Here is a 17855-nt window from a genome sequence, read left to right as displayed (position 1 = left end):
TTTTCCAAATTTGTTGGCATATTGAATGCAGCACTTTCACAACATCATATTCCAGGATTTGAAATATCTCAACTGGAATTCCATCACCTCCTCATCTTTTACCCCTCCTAAAATTCAACTTCTATATTCACCTGTCTCTGGGAGTCCCAGTTTATGTCCCATGAGTGCATGCATGCTAAGTCACTTAGTTGTGTCCGACTCTTTGCAACACCATGGATGGCTGCCTGCCAGGCTCTGCTGTCTGTGGGATTCTCCAGGCAACCATACTGAAGTGGGCTGCCGTGCTCTCCTCCAGGGGTCTTCCCCACCCAGGGATTGAACCCGTGTCTCTTAATCTAACCTATATTTGTAGGTGGGTTCTTTACCACTAGTGACACTTGGGAAGCTCTTTATGTCTAATATGTGCCTCAAAATCATCAAAGTCTACTAACAAATTTATGAAAGCTCCTAATTTTTCTATAAAAGACTGAAGATATATAAAATGATGGATGTATAAAGAACAAAATAAAACTAATAAAATTGATATCTTATCAGTGGATCTGCTTTTAACAGGTCTTTGATTTTATCTGGAAATATTGGGTGGCCCCAACATTTCTTTGGATACAGAAAATCCCAAGCAATGTTTTGGCCAACCAATATTATACTAAAAGCTCTGGGAGTTAAAATGCCCCAAGCATCTAGCAGAGGGTTGAAAGCCTTTAGGTACTTAAATTTGCCAGATAAATGAAGTAAATAGCTTATATTTGAATGAATCTTAAATGCTGTTCTCTTTCTGAGTTGTATGAACAATTTTTCTCCTTGTAATATTGATCATGATAGTAGCAATGGCTAAAATGTACTGGTTAGTTGTTATGTGCCAATTCCTCTGATTCTCATTTTATGGGCATACTCTTTACCATGACTTTTCAAGTAGGGAGAGCTCTTATTGTTGTTTTGTAAACCTGGGAGCAACTGGGCTTAACTGGCAAATTAACCTTTCCAGTATCTCCAAATTAAAGTATGGCAATAATGAGACTTGAATTAAAGTCTATCTAATACCCCAACCATGCTACTAATGCTTAATTTTAAGAAAAAACAACAGTTTATATATTTCTGGCTCTTTCACACAAATGTTCATTGTTCTGATATTTTTGCTTTTATTTAGCATCTTCAGTGTCTTAGTAGTGGCACATGATTACAAGTACTGTCTTTCTTAGGTATCATCAATTGTAATTTTGGTTTTGATTGGAATAAAGAAAGAACTTAGAATATGTATTCAGATGTTGAGTAAGAAATGGAACTTCTGTAAAATGGCAAGTAGAGATTATGGAGAAATATTGGGATGGTCAAGAGAGAGTGATGGTGTTTATTGCATAGAAGAGGAAGAAACTACAGGAAAGCTGGAAAAGAATGGGAAAAATAATTGACATGTGGCAAAAATGACTGACAAATATATGCTACAAAGCCAATTGTAAATTGAAATTAAAAATTCTGGTTAGATGACTTTTCTAATTAGAAAAGCAGGAGACTATGGGGAGAAAATGAGATGAATAAAAAAGGAATATAAGAAATATGATGAAGAGTACTATGATTAAATCTGATCAAAGAGATATAATTTAATAAAGTGAGAGAGTGTGAATAACCAGGAATTAAAATTGACATAAAAGAAAAAAAAACCCCATGCTTTAGTTAATGGGTTTCATTGACTCAGATTGCTGCTTTTATACCTGTCTGCTGGAAATGTAAAGCAAAAAGAAAAATAAAGCATTGATTGCTGTTCTGCTGGGGTAGTGCTGAATAGATGTAGGAAATCTGAGAATTTTCATACTGATTATGGTTTTTTGCAAGAGAAGAATCATACCAATATTTTCTTTCTCAGTTTGAACACTGTTTCATTCCACAGAAATTAACAGATAAGAGATTTTGGAGCAGAGGACACCTACTGATTTGTTCGGATGTCAGTCACTAGTTGGAATTATTTATTCTGCTTATCAAAATCAAAAGAAAATATTATAGCTATTCAGCTACATAAACAGTGGAGCTTTTCCTTGGACTAACAGATGTTATTGATCTTGATGCTTTATATTTTTGCTGTTTGAGCTATGAAACTATAAAACCTTTGCAAAAAATTTATGAGTAGTTTGCTTTCAGAATTTGAAACTTGACTTAAAAATACGCTATAATAAGAAAAACTGTCTATTTACAACGTTGTTTCTCACTGCTATGATATAAACTATAAAAAATACCATTTCTAGAAAGGAATATAACCATTGAGGTTAATTTAAATAGGGTGATAATCACTTTTCTTCTGCCCTTTTCTACTTTACAGTCCCCTACCATATTCCCATTGCTGATATCTGGTGAATAACATGGAAAGAAAAATTGTTTCCAGAAGTTGATTTAATTGCCAACATAGGAATAATGTGATACATGAATATATATTATTTTGGTGTCCCAGAGACATAATGTTATATAATTATTGCCTTAAAATGATAATTAGGGTAACTTACGATAGTATTTTTGGACTGGACATTTAAAAACTGTACTATAGATTATATTAGTTGTATACTACATCTGTTATTTTTCTTGTGATCTCTGAAAAAAGGGGTGCTTGCTTTTAACAAGGAGGTTTTCTTGCTCATGGTAATTTTATTTTCAATCTAACCATTTTTGGTTAGATTATTATCTTAGTAATGATTTTTTAAATTCATTTTATTATTATTATTATTATTTTTTTACTTTACAATACTGTATTGGTTTTGCCATATATCAACGTGAATCCGCCACGGCTGTACATTAAAATTACAATACACTTTTAATATTGATATGAAACTGCTTTTCTATAGCAGTAATCACTGCACTTCTCAGGTACTTCAATTAGCATGCCATTTTAATCTAAATCATGTATAAGGGAAGAGCATTTTAGGATCTGAGTAGGTATGTCTTCAAAATATTACAATTTCTTTACATAAGTGAAATACAAAATCCATTTGTGTTGTCTCTTGTAAAAATTAGTTGGATTTGATGAGATACAGGCTGCGACAGTGAGCGTGATTAGAAGTGAATGTCTTCCCCACTTTGTGTGCATGAGTGCATGCTCAGTCACTTCAGTCTGTCTGACTCTTGGTGACCCCATGGACTGTAGTCCGCCAGGCTCCTCTGTCCATGGGATTTTCCAGGCAAGGATACTGGAATGGGTGGTCCTGTCCTCCTCCAGGGATCTTTCAGACCCAGGGACTGAACCCAGGTCTCCTGCATCTCCTGCACTGCAGGCAGATTCTTCACTGTTGAACTGCCTTTAAATATTGGTCCTGATGATTTTAAGAGTATATTTATTTGGAAGAAGGTCTACAAATACAAAGAAACAAGCAAAAGTAGTTCCTGAATCTTGGGTGAGACCCCAGGTTTGAAAAGTTAGCCACTTTTAAAAAAGGAGTGTGGAGTTTTAATAGAATATGGCATGTAGGGTGAACTTTTATCTTGCACATAATTCGGTAATACTGTAGACTAGCTGAAGAGAAAAATTCTGAAACAGAATCCTTAAGTCAAGCTTTATTTTTAATGAAAGCTTCTGCCTTCCTTTTCTTCTTTATTCCATTTTGTGAATAACTTGTGACAATCCTTTGGGTCTATTTGTTAATTTTATTGTAACTATGCATTCCTGTATACCCTATTTATAAATTATGCTGCCATAATTGTGCATAAACCTTTTCTTTAGTATGGGTTTTTTTTAACAAGGGAGTTTTGCAGTGGAGAAATCAATAGTTCAAAGTACAGGACTTTTTTTAAGAAAGTAGGTCAAAGGTCATTTTCAATAAATCACATTTCTTTCCAAAAAAATTTTTGCCAATTTACATTTCTACCTGTAAGGACCCATTTTATCCCATCTTTAAAATTAACTTTCTCAAAAACAGTATTTAATTTTAATTTACAGTTCTTTAAGTGGCATAATCCCTAATTAAAGGAATTTTAATATTTTCCCCAGATAATAGGGAAAATGTAGCCTTGTTTTCCACTTGCCTTATTATGTGCTTCTTAGATATAATGGTAATCTCTGCTCCACTTTGGAATCTTGTAAAGAGGCATGTTTTTCTCTTTCTCATGTGTTTTTGGCAAATAACTTTACTTTATAATATTTCCATGTTTTCTATTATCAGATAATATAGTTCATTATATTAGATTGTTTTATATTGATTAAAAAGTTACAGTTTTTAACAATTTCAGATAACAAGGTTACTTTGCTAATAAGAAGATGAATTTTAATGCTTTAGGGATTTAATAATTTCACTTTAAATTAATTGGGCCTAATTATTCAATATTTGGATTTTTAATTCTTTATCTACTTCTTCCTTCTGATTGTCTACCTTTTGAGGCACTTAATATATGATTAAAAACTTCACCAGGAAGGGTGCAGGGAAAAAAAAAACAACACCCCAAAACTGAAGCTGCAAATCAAACTATTATGTAGGGATACCGTAGTTTTAATAAAGTGTTTTTGTTTTGTTTGGTTTTTTTTTTTTGAGTGGAAGAAGTTGAACATTTCCCTTGTTAATATTTTTAAAATCTTAAGAAAAGTATGTCTTTCTCTCATGTATCAACTATGGTAAAAATTTTACTAAATGGAGATGACAAATAAAATTTTATTTATATTTGTGTGATTTTAAGATAGAATTTTAGAAAGCAGCTTTAGCTGGTTTTACTTCTGTAACCAAGTCCTTCTATATCTTCTTTGTGCTGTTGGAGTCCTTTTGTGCCCTAGAGTTCTGGGGTTTTGCTTCATTATATTTCACTTTCTTTTCATCTCCCACTAATTGTCTGTTGGAGCAGAGCGACTCTGATGTACTTTTACAAGCTAATATGATATTATTCTTCTTTATTTTCTACAAATAAACATTTGGAAGAATGTCTAGACAAGAAATAGCCATACTGCCATGCATATTTCAAAGGAGGAACACTGGTAATTCATTCCTTAATCTTTTGTTGTGAATAAATCAGAATCCTTAAGACCAGCTAAGAAGTAGGAAGCTGAGGTTAAGATTTTCTAATGGTTTACTGTCTCAGTGGCATTATTTATTTTCTTCACAATCATGTTATTTATGTCAGAAGATGGCTAGCTTGCTGGTAAATGTCAACTGGGAACTGTCTAAATCCCCTACTGCTGTCTTAAATCTCTGGGTTTTACATCCAGATGAACATTTTGGATTCCTGTTTTCCTCTCTCATCAACTATTAATGAACAAGCTTAATCCACTGGTATATCATGTTATAAGATGAATACTGAGTGGTCAGTCGCTTCAATGTGACTGCCTCTTTGCGACCTTATGGACTGTAGCTCACCAGGCTCCTCTGTCCGTGGGATTCTCCAGGCAAGAATATTGCAGTGGGTTGCCATGCCCTCCTCACAGGGTCTGTCTGACCCAGGGATCGAACCTGCATCTCATGTGTCTACTGTACTACAGGCAGATTCTTTACCTACTGAGCAACTGAGATGCCCAGAATGAATACTAAGCAGTTATTAAATACCTAAAACCAAAGAAAGATGAGCATTTTTTAGGTGGATGAATATAGTTTTTAAAACTTAATTTCATTACTTTTTGAGGGTCATATATTGCTTTTTGAGAGCTTTTTCTGTGAAGACTTAACTTCAAGGAGATCAAACCAGTCAATCCTAAAGTAAATCAATCCTGAATATTCATTGGAAGGACTGATGCTGAAGCTGAAGCTCCAGTACTTCGGTCACCTGATGCAAAGAACCGTCTCATTGGAAAAGACTCTGATACTGGGAAAGAGGGAAGACAGGAGGAGAAGGGGAAGACAGAGGACGGGATGGTTGGTTGGCATCAATAACTCAATGGAAATGAATTTGAGCAAAGTCCAGGAGATGGTGAAGGACAGGGAAGCCTGGTGTGCTGTAGTCCATGGGATTGCAGAATTGGACATGACTAATCGACTGAACAGTGACAAGGTGGCACCGGTGGTAAAGAATCCGTCTGCCAGTGCAGCAGACTCAGGTTCAGTCCCTGGATGGGGAGTATCCCCTGGAGGAGGAGAAGGTAACCCACTCCAGTATTCTTGCCTGGGAAATCCTGTGGGCAGAGGAGCCTCGTGGGCTACAGTCCATGGGGTCGCAAAAGAGTCAGACACGACTGAGTGTCTGAGTAACTGAACACACATTGCTTGTAGAGTCTGATTAACATATATTTTAGACTTTAATATTCACAATATCGTCATAGAATGGCTATACCTATACCCAAGAGTGACTTAGAAGACCAATATGTAAAAAACTGCCTTGAAAAATAATGTCTATCTTATATACATTCTCTGTAAAGCTTCATGTTTCTTTCAACCTCTATGCACAATTATTCTATTGCTGTATTCTCTTAACGTTATAATTATATGTTGAAAAGAGTTCCACATCTTGGAATCACTCCAAATATTTCACTTACATCTTTTCTTATCCCTACTCTGATGCTCTTGTCTGTCTCCCCTCCTGGGTCCTAAATAAGAAGGAAGAGATTGTATGTTTTTATCTGTTTTATCTTTAGTACCTAGCATAGGTGTTGGCATCTGTATCGATAATCAATTTTATCTGTAGGATAAATGAAGGGTGTACATTACTTTTTATAATTAAAGCGATAGTTTTATTCTAGAAGTAATGCATGCTGTTATTAAAAATTCAGTACTACAGAAGACTATAAATCAGTTCTACTCTGCAGAGATAAGAAAATTTAGCCAGTGTATCCTTTTAGAAAAATTTCTATATGTATGAAAATGCACACATACAGACTTGATTTTTTCTTTGTGTAATGATTTAAGATCTATGAAGGGCCTCAATTTGATTGTACTTAATGAAAAACTGTGCTTCCCTGGTGGCTCAGATGGTAAAGAATCTGCTAATAAATTAGCTTGTTACTGGTTCACAGAGGTTGGCAGAATAGACTCCTATGTCAGAGAAAAGGGCATTTTTAGTCATGGCACGGCAGGTTCTTAAGTTTCAACATGTTGTATAAGCTCCCCTTACCTACCAGATCCCCTGGAGGTAATGTGGACTGCCCCAATGCATACTGACAATATGATGAGGTTGAATTTCAGGAAAAGAACAAAAACCCACAGTGAATCCACCATTTTATATAAAGCAGTAAAAGGCTGCTCTTGGTCCTAGAGAAAAATCTCATCTCATTCTTTACATTGCTCACTGTAAACACAGCCCTGAGAAATGGCCTGGGTGAAGAGTGATGGGGACCTGAATCTAGGCGAGTGGAGACATCCTAAGGAGGGAGGTCTTCCAATAACAGCTACCCTTGGGCGTCCCATCATTTTGGCTTCTGGTGAAATTTCACATGAGTATGCCATTCCATTCAATGCCTTGATTAATCTGACAGAGGCTGAGGATAATTTTCTTTAATTTTTCTCATACCATATTTACTTGAGGTTATTATAAATAGGACATAAAGCAGCAGGATTAGGTGAATCTGCAGTATTGACTTTAATCAGGTCTCCCAGATCATGGACTCAATCATTGTAAATAAGTCTCAGGGGATTTCAGTATGTCTTATTTTTATACAGCCTAGATGTAGTCTAGGCCACATTATTATCTATGTGATTATTGCAAGGGAATTTAGCCTGATGTGCTGATCCTTGGTTCTCATTGCAAAAGACAATCAAGTACCTCAGTACTCAATGGCAAGATAGTCCTTGGGCCATCCTGCCCCAGCTACAAACATAAAGTCTAAAGGGGCATGGTTCACTCCAGTTCAGTGTTTGTGGTTAACCTTGATTTGGATCGCCACTGCATTGATGTGGCTAAGCATGTACCATGTCACTGAAGATTTCTAGCCTGGATTGCCTTACGGAGCATAACCCAAAGCTGCTCAGAGAGGTGGAGATGGAATCCCTCTTTGGAAACTGCCATTGAAAATCGGGCACAGCAGGCACAGTTAAGGACTGGTCTATATAACTTTTCTGTTTTATAGCACAGGGATAAGGTGGGAAAGGTTGTAGGTCAGATTGCCAGCTGCAGGAGCTGCTCCACTGAGGTAGGCCATGTGATTATCCTGCCAGGCTCTAATGTTGGGGTGACCAAGAGAACAACATGAATTAGTCTCCCACTCCGTCCTTACTCCTCTTCAGACACAGTTTGCTTTCTCCTCAGATAGCAAGTTTGCCAAGTTCCCTCCATAGCCATGACATTTGTGTGTCCCAGTCTAATAAATATAACATCACCTCTTTTTTCAATCATTTTTTACTCAGACTGAGATCTTTCATAGAGGAGAGTTGAATATGAGTGGGACAAGGGCATTTTTACAAAAAATTACAGATATCTTCTAGGTTGACCCACATGGAATATTGTAGTGGGATTTGGTTTACAATGTCCACAACCAAGCACTTCTTATCCTCATGGTCTAGGACCATGTCAATTCAATAGAAGAATCCAGGTGGTGGGGTCAGATAAGTATTAATACTCTAGGCCTCCTTTTGGCTTCACTGTCAGCTAGAGGCATGCCATCTTGGCTGGCTCGAGGTTGTTGTTGGGGAAAGAAAAGTCCACCGTGTTCAGGAATGGACAGGGTGGAATCCATGTTTTCAAAATTAATTTTATAAAATTCCCTACCCATTTTATCCTGATCATTAGTCAGCAGGTAGCCAAGAGAAGATGAACTTTCTTTTGGGAAGGCCAAATTCAATAAACCAATTCTCTTCCTCAGGTGGGTGTACAAGGAGGTGATTAGAAGTTTGGTCATATATCTTTTTCAGTTTTTAAAGAGATCATTCCAATATTCAACAAAAACTTTGAACAGTAGAAAGTATGGGAAATCTAATTGTTATTGTGCAGTTGCTAAGTTATGTCTGACTCTTTGCGACCCATAGATTGCAGCACACCAGGCCTCCCTCCTTCATGATCTCCTGGAGTTTGCCCAAGTTCATGTCCATTGAATCTGTGATGCTATCCAACCATCTCCAAGGAAACCATATCCAACCAAGGAAAATCTAATACCTTGATTGTCATTCCATTGTTGAATGGCCTTTGTGACAAAAGATATACAATTGTCAGATTGTAGGTGGTCTGGAAATCGGAAAACATGACTCAGGTTAGTTCCATGGATCACATAGTTGTAGGTAGTTTATTGGACTAGAACAGCAACAGTGTGACCTGAGACTGGGTACTACGATGACTTGAGTGCCTGTACCAAACAGAGCTGTACTCACACAGAGCTGTAGGATACATATGAACTTCAGTCTGTTCTGTTAACAGGCTGTTTCAGCTTCATCCTTAATTATGTTTTTGTCTCAAAGCAGTTGAGGTTTGGGTAGACGAGACCAGAAGCATCAGAGGGCATGGAACAAGAGAGCAGGTTTATGTAGTGAACAATTATTTTCAGTTTACAGCACCATTCACCCACAGCTCAAACAAATGAATGTTTAAAACAGTGTTTTCAGTTTTCATTATTATTATTACCAGGGTGTGTGTAATTTTCTCTGCATTTTTACCAGAACTTTTTACTTCTCAGTCCTTCTTGCACTGATTCATTCAACAGATGTTGATCTGGCACCAATTTTGTGCCAAAAAAATGTTTTTGGTATCTTAAGGATATCACAGAGAATAATAGGTATAATTCCATTGCAAGAATCAGGCAGTAAATAAATTAACAAGTACTAGTGATAAGTATTCTGAATCAACCACATAAGTATATTGCATAGATAGTGGAAGGGCATTATCTTAGATAAGTTGGTCCAGAAAAGAACTCTCTGGGGATATTTGAGCAGTGATCTAAATAAAGAAAGGGTGAAAGATTGTTTCATTACTTAGGAGAACAGTGTTCTAGAGAGTACTTCAAGCATGAAGATTCTGGAGTACATTAAGTAAAGGAGAGAGTTAGAAGATGAAATCTGAAAGGCAGTCAACGTCCAGATTTGGTTGTTTTATAGGCAAAGTTAAGGATTTGGAATTTATTTTATTGATGTATGTAATAAAAAGCCATTGGTCAATAATGATCAGAACTTAGAAAAGATCTGATTAAAATTTAATTTTAACATGACCAAATTTCCTTCTGTGTGGAGAATAGGTTTCATGGAAATGTATTTAAGCAAATTGATCCCACTCTTACATATATACTCAAGAAACACATATGTACATATGTATGTGTCCATATATCAAAACTTGTACGTGAATGTTCATCACCAGATTATTCATGATAGCCCAAAAGTAGAATTAACCCAAATGTGGATCAAATGACAAATAAAATCTGATATATTCATGCAATGGATATTATTTGTTGGGAAAAAGAAGTAAAACGCTGGTATGTACTACAACACGGATAAAATCTTGAAAACATTATACTAACCGAAGAAGACAGTAACAAAGGACAGCATATTGTATGAGAGATAGATGCTCTATTAGTGGTAACCTAGACCTAGGGGCAATGGGCGGGTTGGAGGGTTACAGTAAAGAGGAGTTGTTTTCTCTCGAGGAAATGGAAGTGTTCTAAAGTTGATTGTGGCAATGGATGCACAACTCTGTGACTATACTACAAGCCATCGCACTGTACATTTTAAATGTGTGGATTGGATTGAATAGTATGTGAATTCTATCTCATTAAAGCAGTTTTTTTTTTTTTAAGTTAAAGCAATATATCAAGTTGGTGATTATGTAGGTTAAATCTATAGGTAGAAAGTGAAAGTGTTAGTGGCTCAGTCATGTGTCCAACTCTTTGCAGCCCCATGGATAGTAAGTAGCCTTCCAGGCACCTCTGTCTATGGAATTCTTCGGGTAAGAATACTGGAGTGTAAATGGAGCCAACAGAATTTGCTGCAAGGTCAAACAGGGGTGTGAAAAAAAGAGCTGTCAGAAAATAGTACAAAGTATTTTGGCTAAGTTATGTCAAAACCTGCTTAGGACTTATGTAAGATAATGACTGAGAGCTGACCATTGGATGGCCATGACTGTCTCAGGTAAGTCTTCCATATAATGGTGGGAGCTAAAGACTGTTGGGTTTAAAATCGAAGGGAAGGACAAGGATATGGGATGTATAGGCAATGATTATACATGCTTCTTTCCAGGAGTTTTGCATTCAAGATGAGCAGACAACTGGAAGCATAGATGAAAAGAGATATGGGGTCAAATTAGTTTAAGATGATTATTCATATAGCATCTTTGTACTGATAAAAATGACTTATTCAAGGAGAAAAAACTGAAGCAGAAGAGACAAGTGTATCAGTAAAGCCCATGAATGTGTGGGATCAGAGGATGTTATACTCCTTAAAAGACAGTTCATACATCATCACACTCAGACTTGCAGATTTAGGGGTGGCAGTCATAGGAACTAGCAAGTTGATACACTCAACATGGCATTAAGCAAAATCCTCTTCTGATTTTTTATATCTTCTTGCTAAATGTACACATGTAGTGATGAACTGAGAGAAAATAGAGTGGAGATGGCAGTCTAAAGGCAAACAAGGTGCAAAGTTATCTGAGGAATGGAAATTGATTTGACTAGAGCTATTGCAGGATGGCTCTGAGGCGCTGCAAGTCCAGTATGAGTTCATAGATTTAAAATGAGAACAGGCAGCATATTTTTGGGGTTTCTCTCTAGTCATGTTCATCTGTTTGCATGTAGGAGTGGTGTAGGGGAAAGTTAAATTTAACCAGTGTATTGGTATGCTAAAGCTGCCATAACAAAGTATGAGAGACTGGGTGACTTAAACAACAGAAATTATTTTCCAAGGTTTCAGAAGTCCAAATCAGTGTGTCAGTAGAGTTAGTTTCATTCTGAAGCCTCTCTCTGAGGTGTGCAGACAATTGCCTTGTCTGTCTTCACATGGCCTTTTTCTGTGTTTGTGTCCTAATAACGTCTTCTCATATGGATACCAGTCATATTGGATGAGGGCCCCTTTGTATGACCTTATTTTAACTTAATTACCTTTTTAAAGGATCTATCCCCCAATATAGTCACATTCTAAAATACTGGGGGTTAAGACTTCACACATGAATCTTCTTGAGGAGGGAGGCACAATTCCACACATAACAACAATGCTGGAGTTTTAAAATTTAAATATATTTTTGAGGTGAGAGAGGGCATATATAAAATGTGCAATCTGGTTTTCATAGGGTTAATTATTTAAGAAAAAGAGACAAATGATAAACATTTTCAAAAATACATTTAAAAAATATGTTAGGAGAGTATTAATAGGTACCAAGAGTAAAATAAAGTGAGCTAAGGAAATACAGAGTGATTAAATTGTGTGCTGTTTATAGGTTGATAGGAAAGCTCTCTGTGATTTGACTAGAAAGTAAGATTTGAAGGAAGTTAGAGCAGGAAGCCATGACTGTATCAGCGGGCAGAGAACGCAGCATATGCACAGCCCCGGGGCAAGACAGTCACTGGTATGTGTAAGGAAAAGCCAGGAGACCCATGTGACTGGTATGGAGAACAATGGTCCGAAATGAGATCAGAAAGGTTAGTATCTGATGCAGTTGGACTATAATTTCTTTGGTTAATAAAATTTTGAGTAAATCAGGGAATCATGCAATAGGGACATAAACATTTTGGTTTCACCTTTAAAAAATGAAATCTAATTTACATAGACTGAGATGCACAGATCTTAAGTGTACAGTTCAATGAGTTTTAACAACTGTAAAATCCTGTGTAACTCATATTCCATCAGCAACTACATCTGTTAAATATATGTCTAATAAGTAAATATAAAATATATGTACAATGCTGTTATATTAAATATATCTCAATATAATATAAATATTAATATATTTATAAATATTGAACATATCTGTGATACTCATCCTGACTCCTGACCTCCTGAACACACACATACTGAATGTACACTGCTTCTCTAAGGATTAGGGAAGAGAATGCTCATTCATTTTTTCTTGTTCTTTCAATGCTATTCGTGATGATAATAGCTATTACTGTTCAGTTCAGTTCAGTCGCTCAGTCATATCCGACTCTTTGCAACCCCATGAACCACAGCACGCCAGGCCTCCCTGTCCATCACCAACTCTCAGAGTTCACCCAAACTCATGTCCATTGAGTCGGTGATGCCATCCAGCTATCTCATCCTCTGTCATCCCTTTCTCCTCCCACCCTCAATCTTTCCCAGCATCAGGGTCTTTTCAAATGAGTCAGCCCTTTGCATCAGGTGGCCAAAGGATTGGAATGTCAGCTTCAACATCAGTCCTTCCAGTGAACATCCAGGGCTGATCTCCTTCAGAATGGACTGGTTGGATCTCCTTGCAGTCCAAGGGACTCTCAAGAGTCTTCTCCAACACCACAGTTCAAAAGCATCAATTCTTCAGTGCTCAGCTTTCTTTATAGTCCAACTCTCACATCTATACATGACCACTGGAAAAACCATAGCCTTGACTGGACAGACCTTTGTTAGCAAAGTAATGTCTCTGCTTTTCAATATGCTGTCTAGGTTGGTCATAACTTTTCTTCCAAGGAGTAAGTGTCTTTTAATTTCATGGCTGCAGTCACCATCTGCAGTGATTTTGGAGCCCAAAAATATAAAGTCTGACACTGTTTTTACTGTTTCCCCATCTATTTCCCATGAAGTGATGGGACCAGATGCCATGATCTTCGTTTTCTGAATGTTGAGCTTTGGGCCAACTTTTTCACTCTCCACTTTCACTTTCATCAAGAGGCTCTTTAGTTCTTCACTTTCTGCCAAAGACTGGTGTCGTCTGCATATCTGAGGTTATTGATATTTCTCCCGGCATTCTTAATTCCAGCTTGTGCTTCCTCCAGCCCAGTGTTTCTCATGATGTACTCTGTATATAAGTTAAATGAGCAAGGTGACAATATACAGCCTTGATGTACTCCTTTTCCTATTTGGAACCAGTCTGTTGTTCCATGTCCAGTTCTAACTGTTGCTTCCTGGCCTGCATACAGGTTTCTCAAGAGGGACTACTGTGCCTCAAGTACTGTTGCTACTATTAATAATTGCTATTACTACTATATATGGAACTTCTATGTGTCAGGCACCATTATAAGAACTTTGTATGTAGTAGTTAATCAGATACTCAGAGCCTTATGAGGTAGCTACAAGAAATATACATTTGGTTATTCAGATGACCATAATATGTTTCTCAGCTATATTTTGGGGCTTCCCCAGTGGCTCAGTGGTAAAGAATCTGCCTGCATTGCAAGAGATGTGGGTCTGATCCCTAGGTTGGGAAGATCCCTGTAGAAGGAAACAGCAACCCACTCTAGTACTCTTGCCTGGGAAATGCCATGGACAGAGGAGTCTGGAAGGCTGCAGTCCATGGGGTCTATAAAAAGTAAGATATGACTGAGTAAACAACTACTGTTCATATTTTGGAATAGAAAAAGGCATAGAACATTTAGGTAACTTGAATTAAGCTATATGATAAGTGAGTGTGGAACTCAGATTCAGATCACGGCATCATAACTCAGCAGGTCTTATGCTTGGTTCCCAACTAATAGTCAAATTTTATGTTACGAATATGTGAAGTTTTCTTAAAGGCAAGTGGGGGCATTTTTCCATTTTTTTCCACTATCTTTCCACAGAAGGCATTCATTTAATATTATCATTGGCTGTTTCTTTGTCTCTTACTGTATCTTTCCTTGTGGCATGGTTTTTATGGTTTACAGTGTTTTTTTTTTTTTTTTTTTTTTACAGTGTACTGTTTGATTTAGGCTACAGGTAGAATTCCCCTAGTCCACCTGAATTTTAGATTTTCATTCATGTGAAGACCTGTCTTTCTGTCGATAAGAACTGTAGTTAATTCAGGGTAATTTTTTCAAAGCTTACTCACTATAATTTTTAGTCATTAAGCCAAAATGCATAATTGTCCAGTCATCAGCTCCCAGAAGTTCCTGCCTAACTACTTAAAACATTTAAAGTGTGTTGGTAGCCAGAATGTTCTGGAAGCATTGCCAAAAGTTTTCCATAAGCTTCATTCATCCTTTGGGAGCCTCATAAAATAGATTGAATATATTGGCACCAATTATGTAGTTTTCTACAAAAGAAAACATTTGATTAGAGATGAAAATGTATCAAACAGCAACTAAAGTAGACACCCCCCCCCAACCCAGGTAAGTGATAATCTTATAATAAAAAAAAGTCTTTCTTATTTTAAAAACATACTTACCAAACTTCTAATTTTTACTTAGATCTTATTTTTTTAATATTTGAAATCCTTTTTTATAGAATAGTAAAATTGGTGCATGTTTTCAAGCAAAAATTCTGTAATATCTCAAAGTCTATGGCTAATACCATTATTTAGTGGATAAGAAAAGAGAAAAGGATAAACAATATGATTAGCAAGATGACACTTGATAGCTCTCTAACTCCTGATTTTTTTCCTATCTAGAGAAATATTTTAAAGAGGGGAATACTGTGTTCAAAACTTTGAAACAATTAGAAAAGGATAGAGCCTGTAGTTGATGCAAAGTTAGCCATGTTCCACATTGGTTTGGCAAGCCAGAACTTGGATTTGGCTTGAGAAACAGTAGTGTTTGTAACTAAATAGGGTCTTACTGGAATAGAACTGTAATACAGATACTGATTCTCTTAGATAAACCACCAACTGTGCTTATGTTGGTTAGTATTACTTTGTATATTGTGCCATCCTTCTGCTCAATCTGTTTTGTTCTTAGGAAGAGTATTGAAACAGTGTATGTGATTGCTATTTTACAAGTACCGCTGCTGCTGCTGCTAAGTCGCTTCAGTCGTGTCCGACTCTGTGCGACCCCATAGACGGCAGCCCACCAGGCTCCCCCGTCCCTGGGATTCTCCAGGCAAGAACACTGGAGTGGGTTGCCATTTCCTCCTCCAATGCAGGAAAGTGAAAAGGGAAAGTGAAGTCACTCAGTCGTGTCCGACTCGTAGCGACCCCATGGACTGCAGCCTAACAGGCTCCTCTGTCCTTGGGATTTTCCAGGCAAGAGTACTGGAGTGGGGTGCCATTGCCTTCTCCATTTACAAGTACTAGCAGATAACAAATGATAAAATTTAGTATATTTTCAAGGTAGAGATGTTTTCACAGTAGATAGAATCAAAAACTTGATATATATAAGGAAAGATTGTTTCATAAATTAAAATATTTAAAGAGCAACTTAGTCTTATCACATAATAATAGTAGAGTTTTCTCAGTGTTAATATCTTGATATATAGATCTAGCAGGGTATGAAATTACAATAATTTGAATAATGCTTGAAATGGTAATAAGATGTGATTTTCATTTTCTATTATGGTTAAAGTTTAAATTAAATTCTCAATAACCTCAACTATTAGGCTTTTATTAGGAAATGACTTATCTTAGACATTTTAATATTTAATATTAAGTGATTTCAGATTTTGTATTATAATATTCTTTATATTTCTTTAAAAAAGTTCTTATACTTTATCTTGCTTAAGTATCACAGTTTTGTGAGGTAGATGGGGAAGGAAATATAAGTAAAGAAAATGAAGCACAGAGAGGCAAAATGCTTACTTAAATTCATAATTCCATTTTATGACAGCCTGTCATGGTTCTTTTTATGTCTTTTATTATAGATCTTTATGATAAAAGATCCTATAATACATAGATCTTATATAACATATAGATTTTTGTATTATGGGATGTTTTATTTTAAGGTTTTCCTTCTAAATCTGGGAATGGCCATTTAGCTACCATTAATGTAATATATACTTTTACACAGAGCTCTTTTCCTACAATAAACTGAAGGAACCTGCTCCATCTTATGTCCAAAGAAAGACAGAAAATTAACTAGATTGAATTTTTTTCAAATCTCATATTCAGTGACATATACATAAAGTAACAGGAAATATATGGGAATCCTTCTCTTGTTGTCAGGTTTAGAGGCTGAGTTCCAATGTTTACTTATAATTTTTACAGTAAAATGAAGTTAAAGTGAAACAAAATAATTAGCATGCTGTTTTTCAAGAAAAACAACCACTGTCAAAAATCATGCATTCCTTAGGTTTGTGTATGTTCTATTTTTAAAAAATCTTTGTTGAATAAATGTAAATTTTATGTAGATGTTGAAAGCAGGCTCTGTTATAATAATTTTTTAAATTGTAACCTTATGTAAGCTTTGAATTGTTACTACTCTGATCGGATTGTGACCGACAATAGCATTTGTGTTGCTTTATGATGCAAGGTCAGCTGCCATTAATTTAAACAACTTCTGCCTCAGCAAATTGTACTTTGATGTTTTTATTTTGAGACAAGCATTTCTGAGATAGTCCAAGTATCTCTGTATTTAATAGCTGTTCTCCTCAAATATCTGTCAAAAGTGTTACTTATCTTATTCACATAAATAAATTTATATTTGTTTCTATTATTTTAATGTAGCCAATGATATGAGACTATTTTTGTGTTGATATACTTATTCTACAGATAGAAATAACAAAGTAGTTATTATTGTTCTATGTAGTATAAATAAAACAAATAAGTATATATTATTAATTCCACACTTACTTTAAGTATCTCTTAATAATTGCACACATGTCTTTGTTATGCCTTTAGAATTCTTGCTCTGGTTATTTTCTTTTAAATCACTTTACATTTAATGTATTATTCACTGATAATTTTAAGAATGTGTGCTAACCATTCTCAAATGCATATCTGTAGTGGTTATTTTCTATGCAGATCAGATGGATTTTTAAGGATAAATAACTGATGACTTATTTCAATTAATTGCCTTTTTGTCAAATATTTTTTAAAATGTCAATACTAATGAGTGTATTCTGAAATATGGTTTACAAACATTATAATTTTTGGTCCTCATAGCAAATCTTTATTTTTGGCACTGTTAGTTTCATTTTATAGGTGAGAAAACTGAGGTTTACAAAGTCTCTCCTATGTAGGAAGTAAATAAGCCCAGGCTTATCTGT

General features: G+C 35.9%; 1 protein-coding gene across 8 annotated transcripts in view; it reads left to right on the top strand.

Moving 5' to 3' along the window:
* Nucleotides 1-17855, top strand: part of GALNT13 (polypeptide N-acetylgalactosaminyltransferase 13) — a 655388-nt gene that overhangs the window by 52334 nt on the left and 585199 nt on the right. The gene's annotated exons all lie outside the window — the stretch shown is intronic.

Source organism: Ovis canadensis, chromosome 2, assembly GCF_042477335.2.
Source record: "Ovis canadensis isolate MfBH-ARS-UI-01 breed Bighorn chromosome 2, ARS-UI_OviCan_v2, whole genome shotgun sequence".
Lineage (NCBI taxonomy): Eukaryota > Metazoa > Chordata > Mammalia > Artiodactyla > Bovidae > Ovis > Ovis canadensis.
This window is presented reverse-complemented; position numbering and strand designations above follow the sequence as displayed.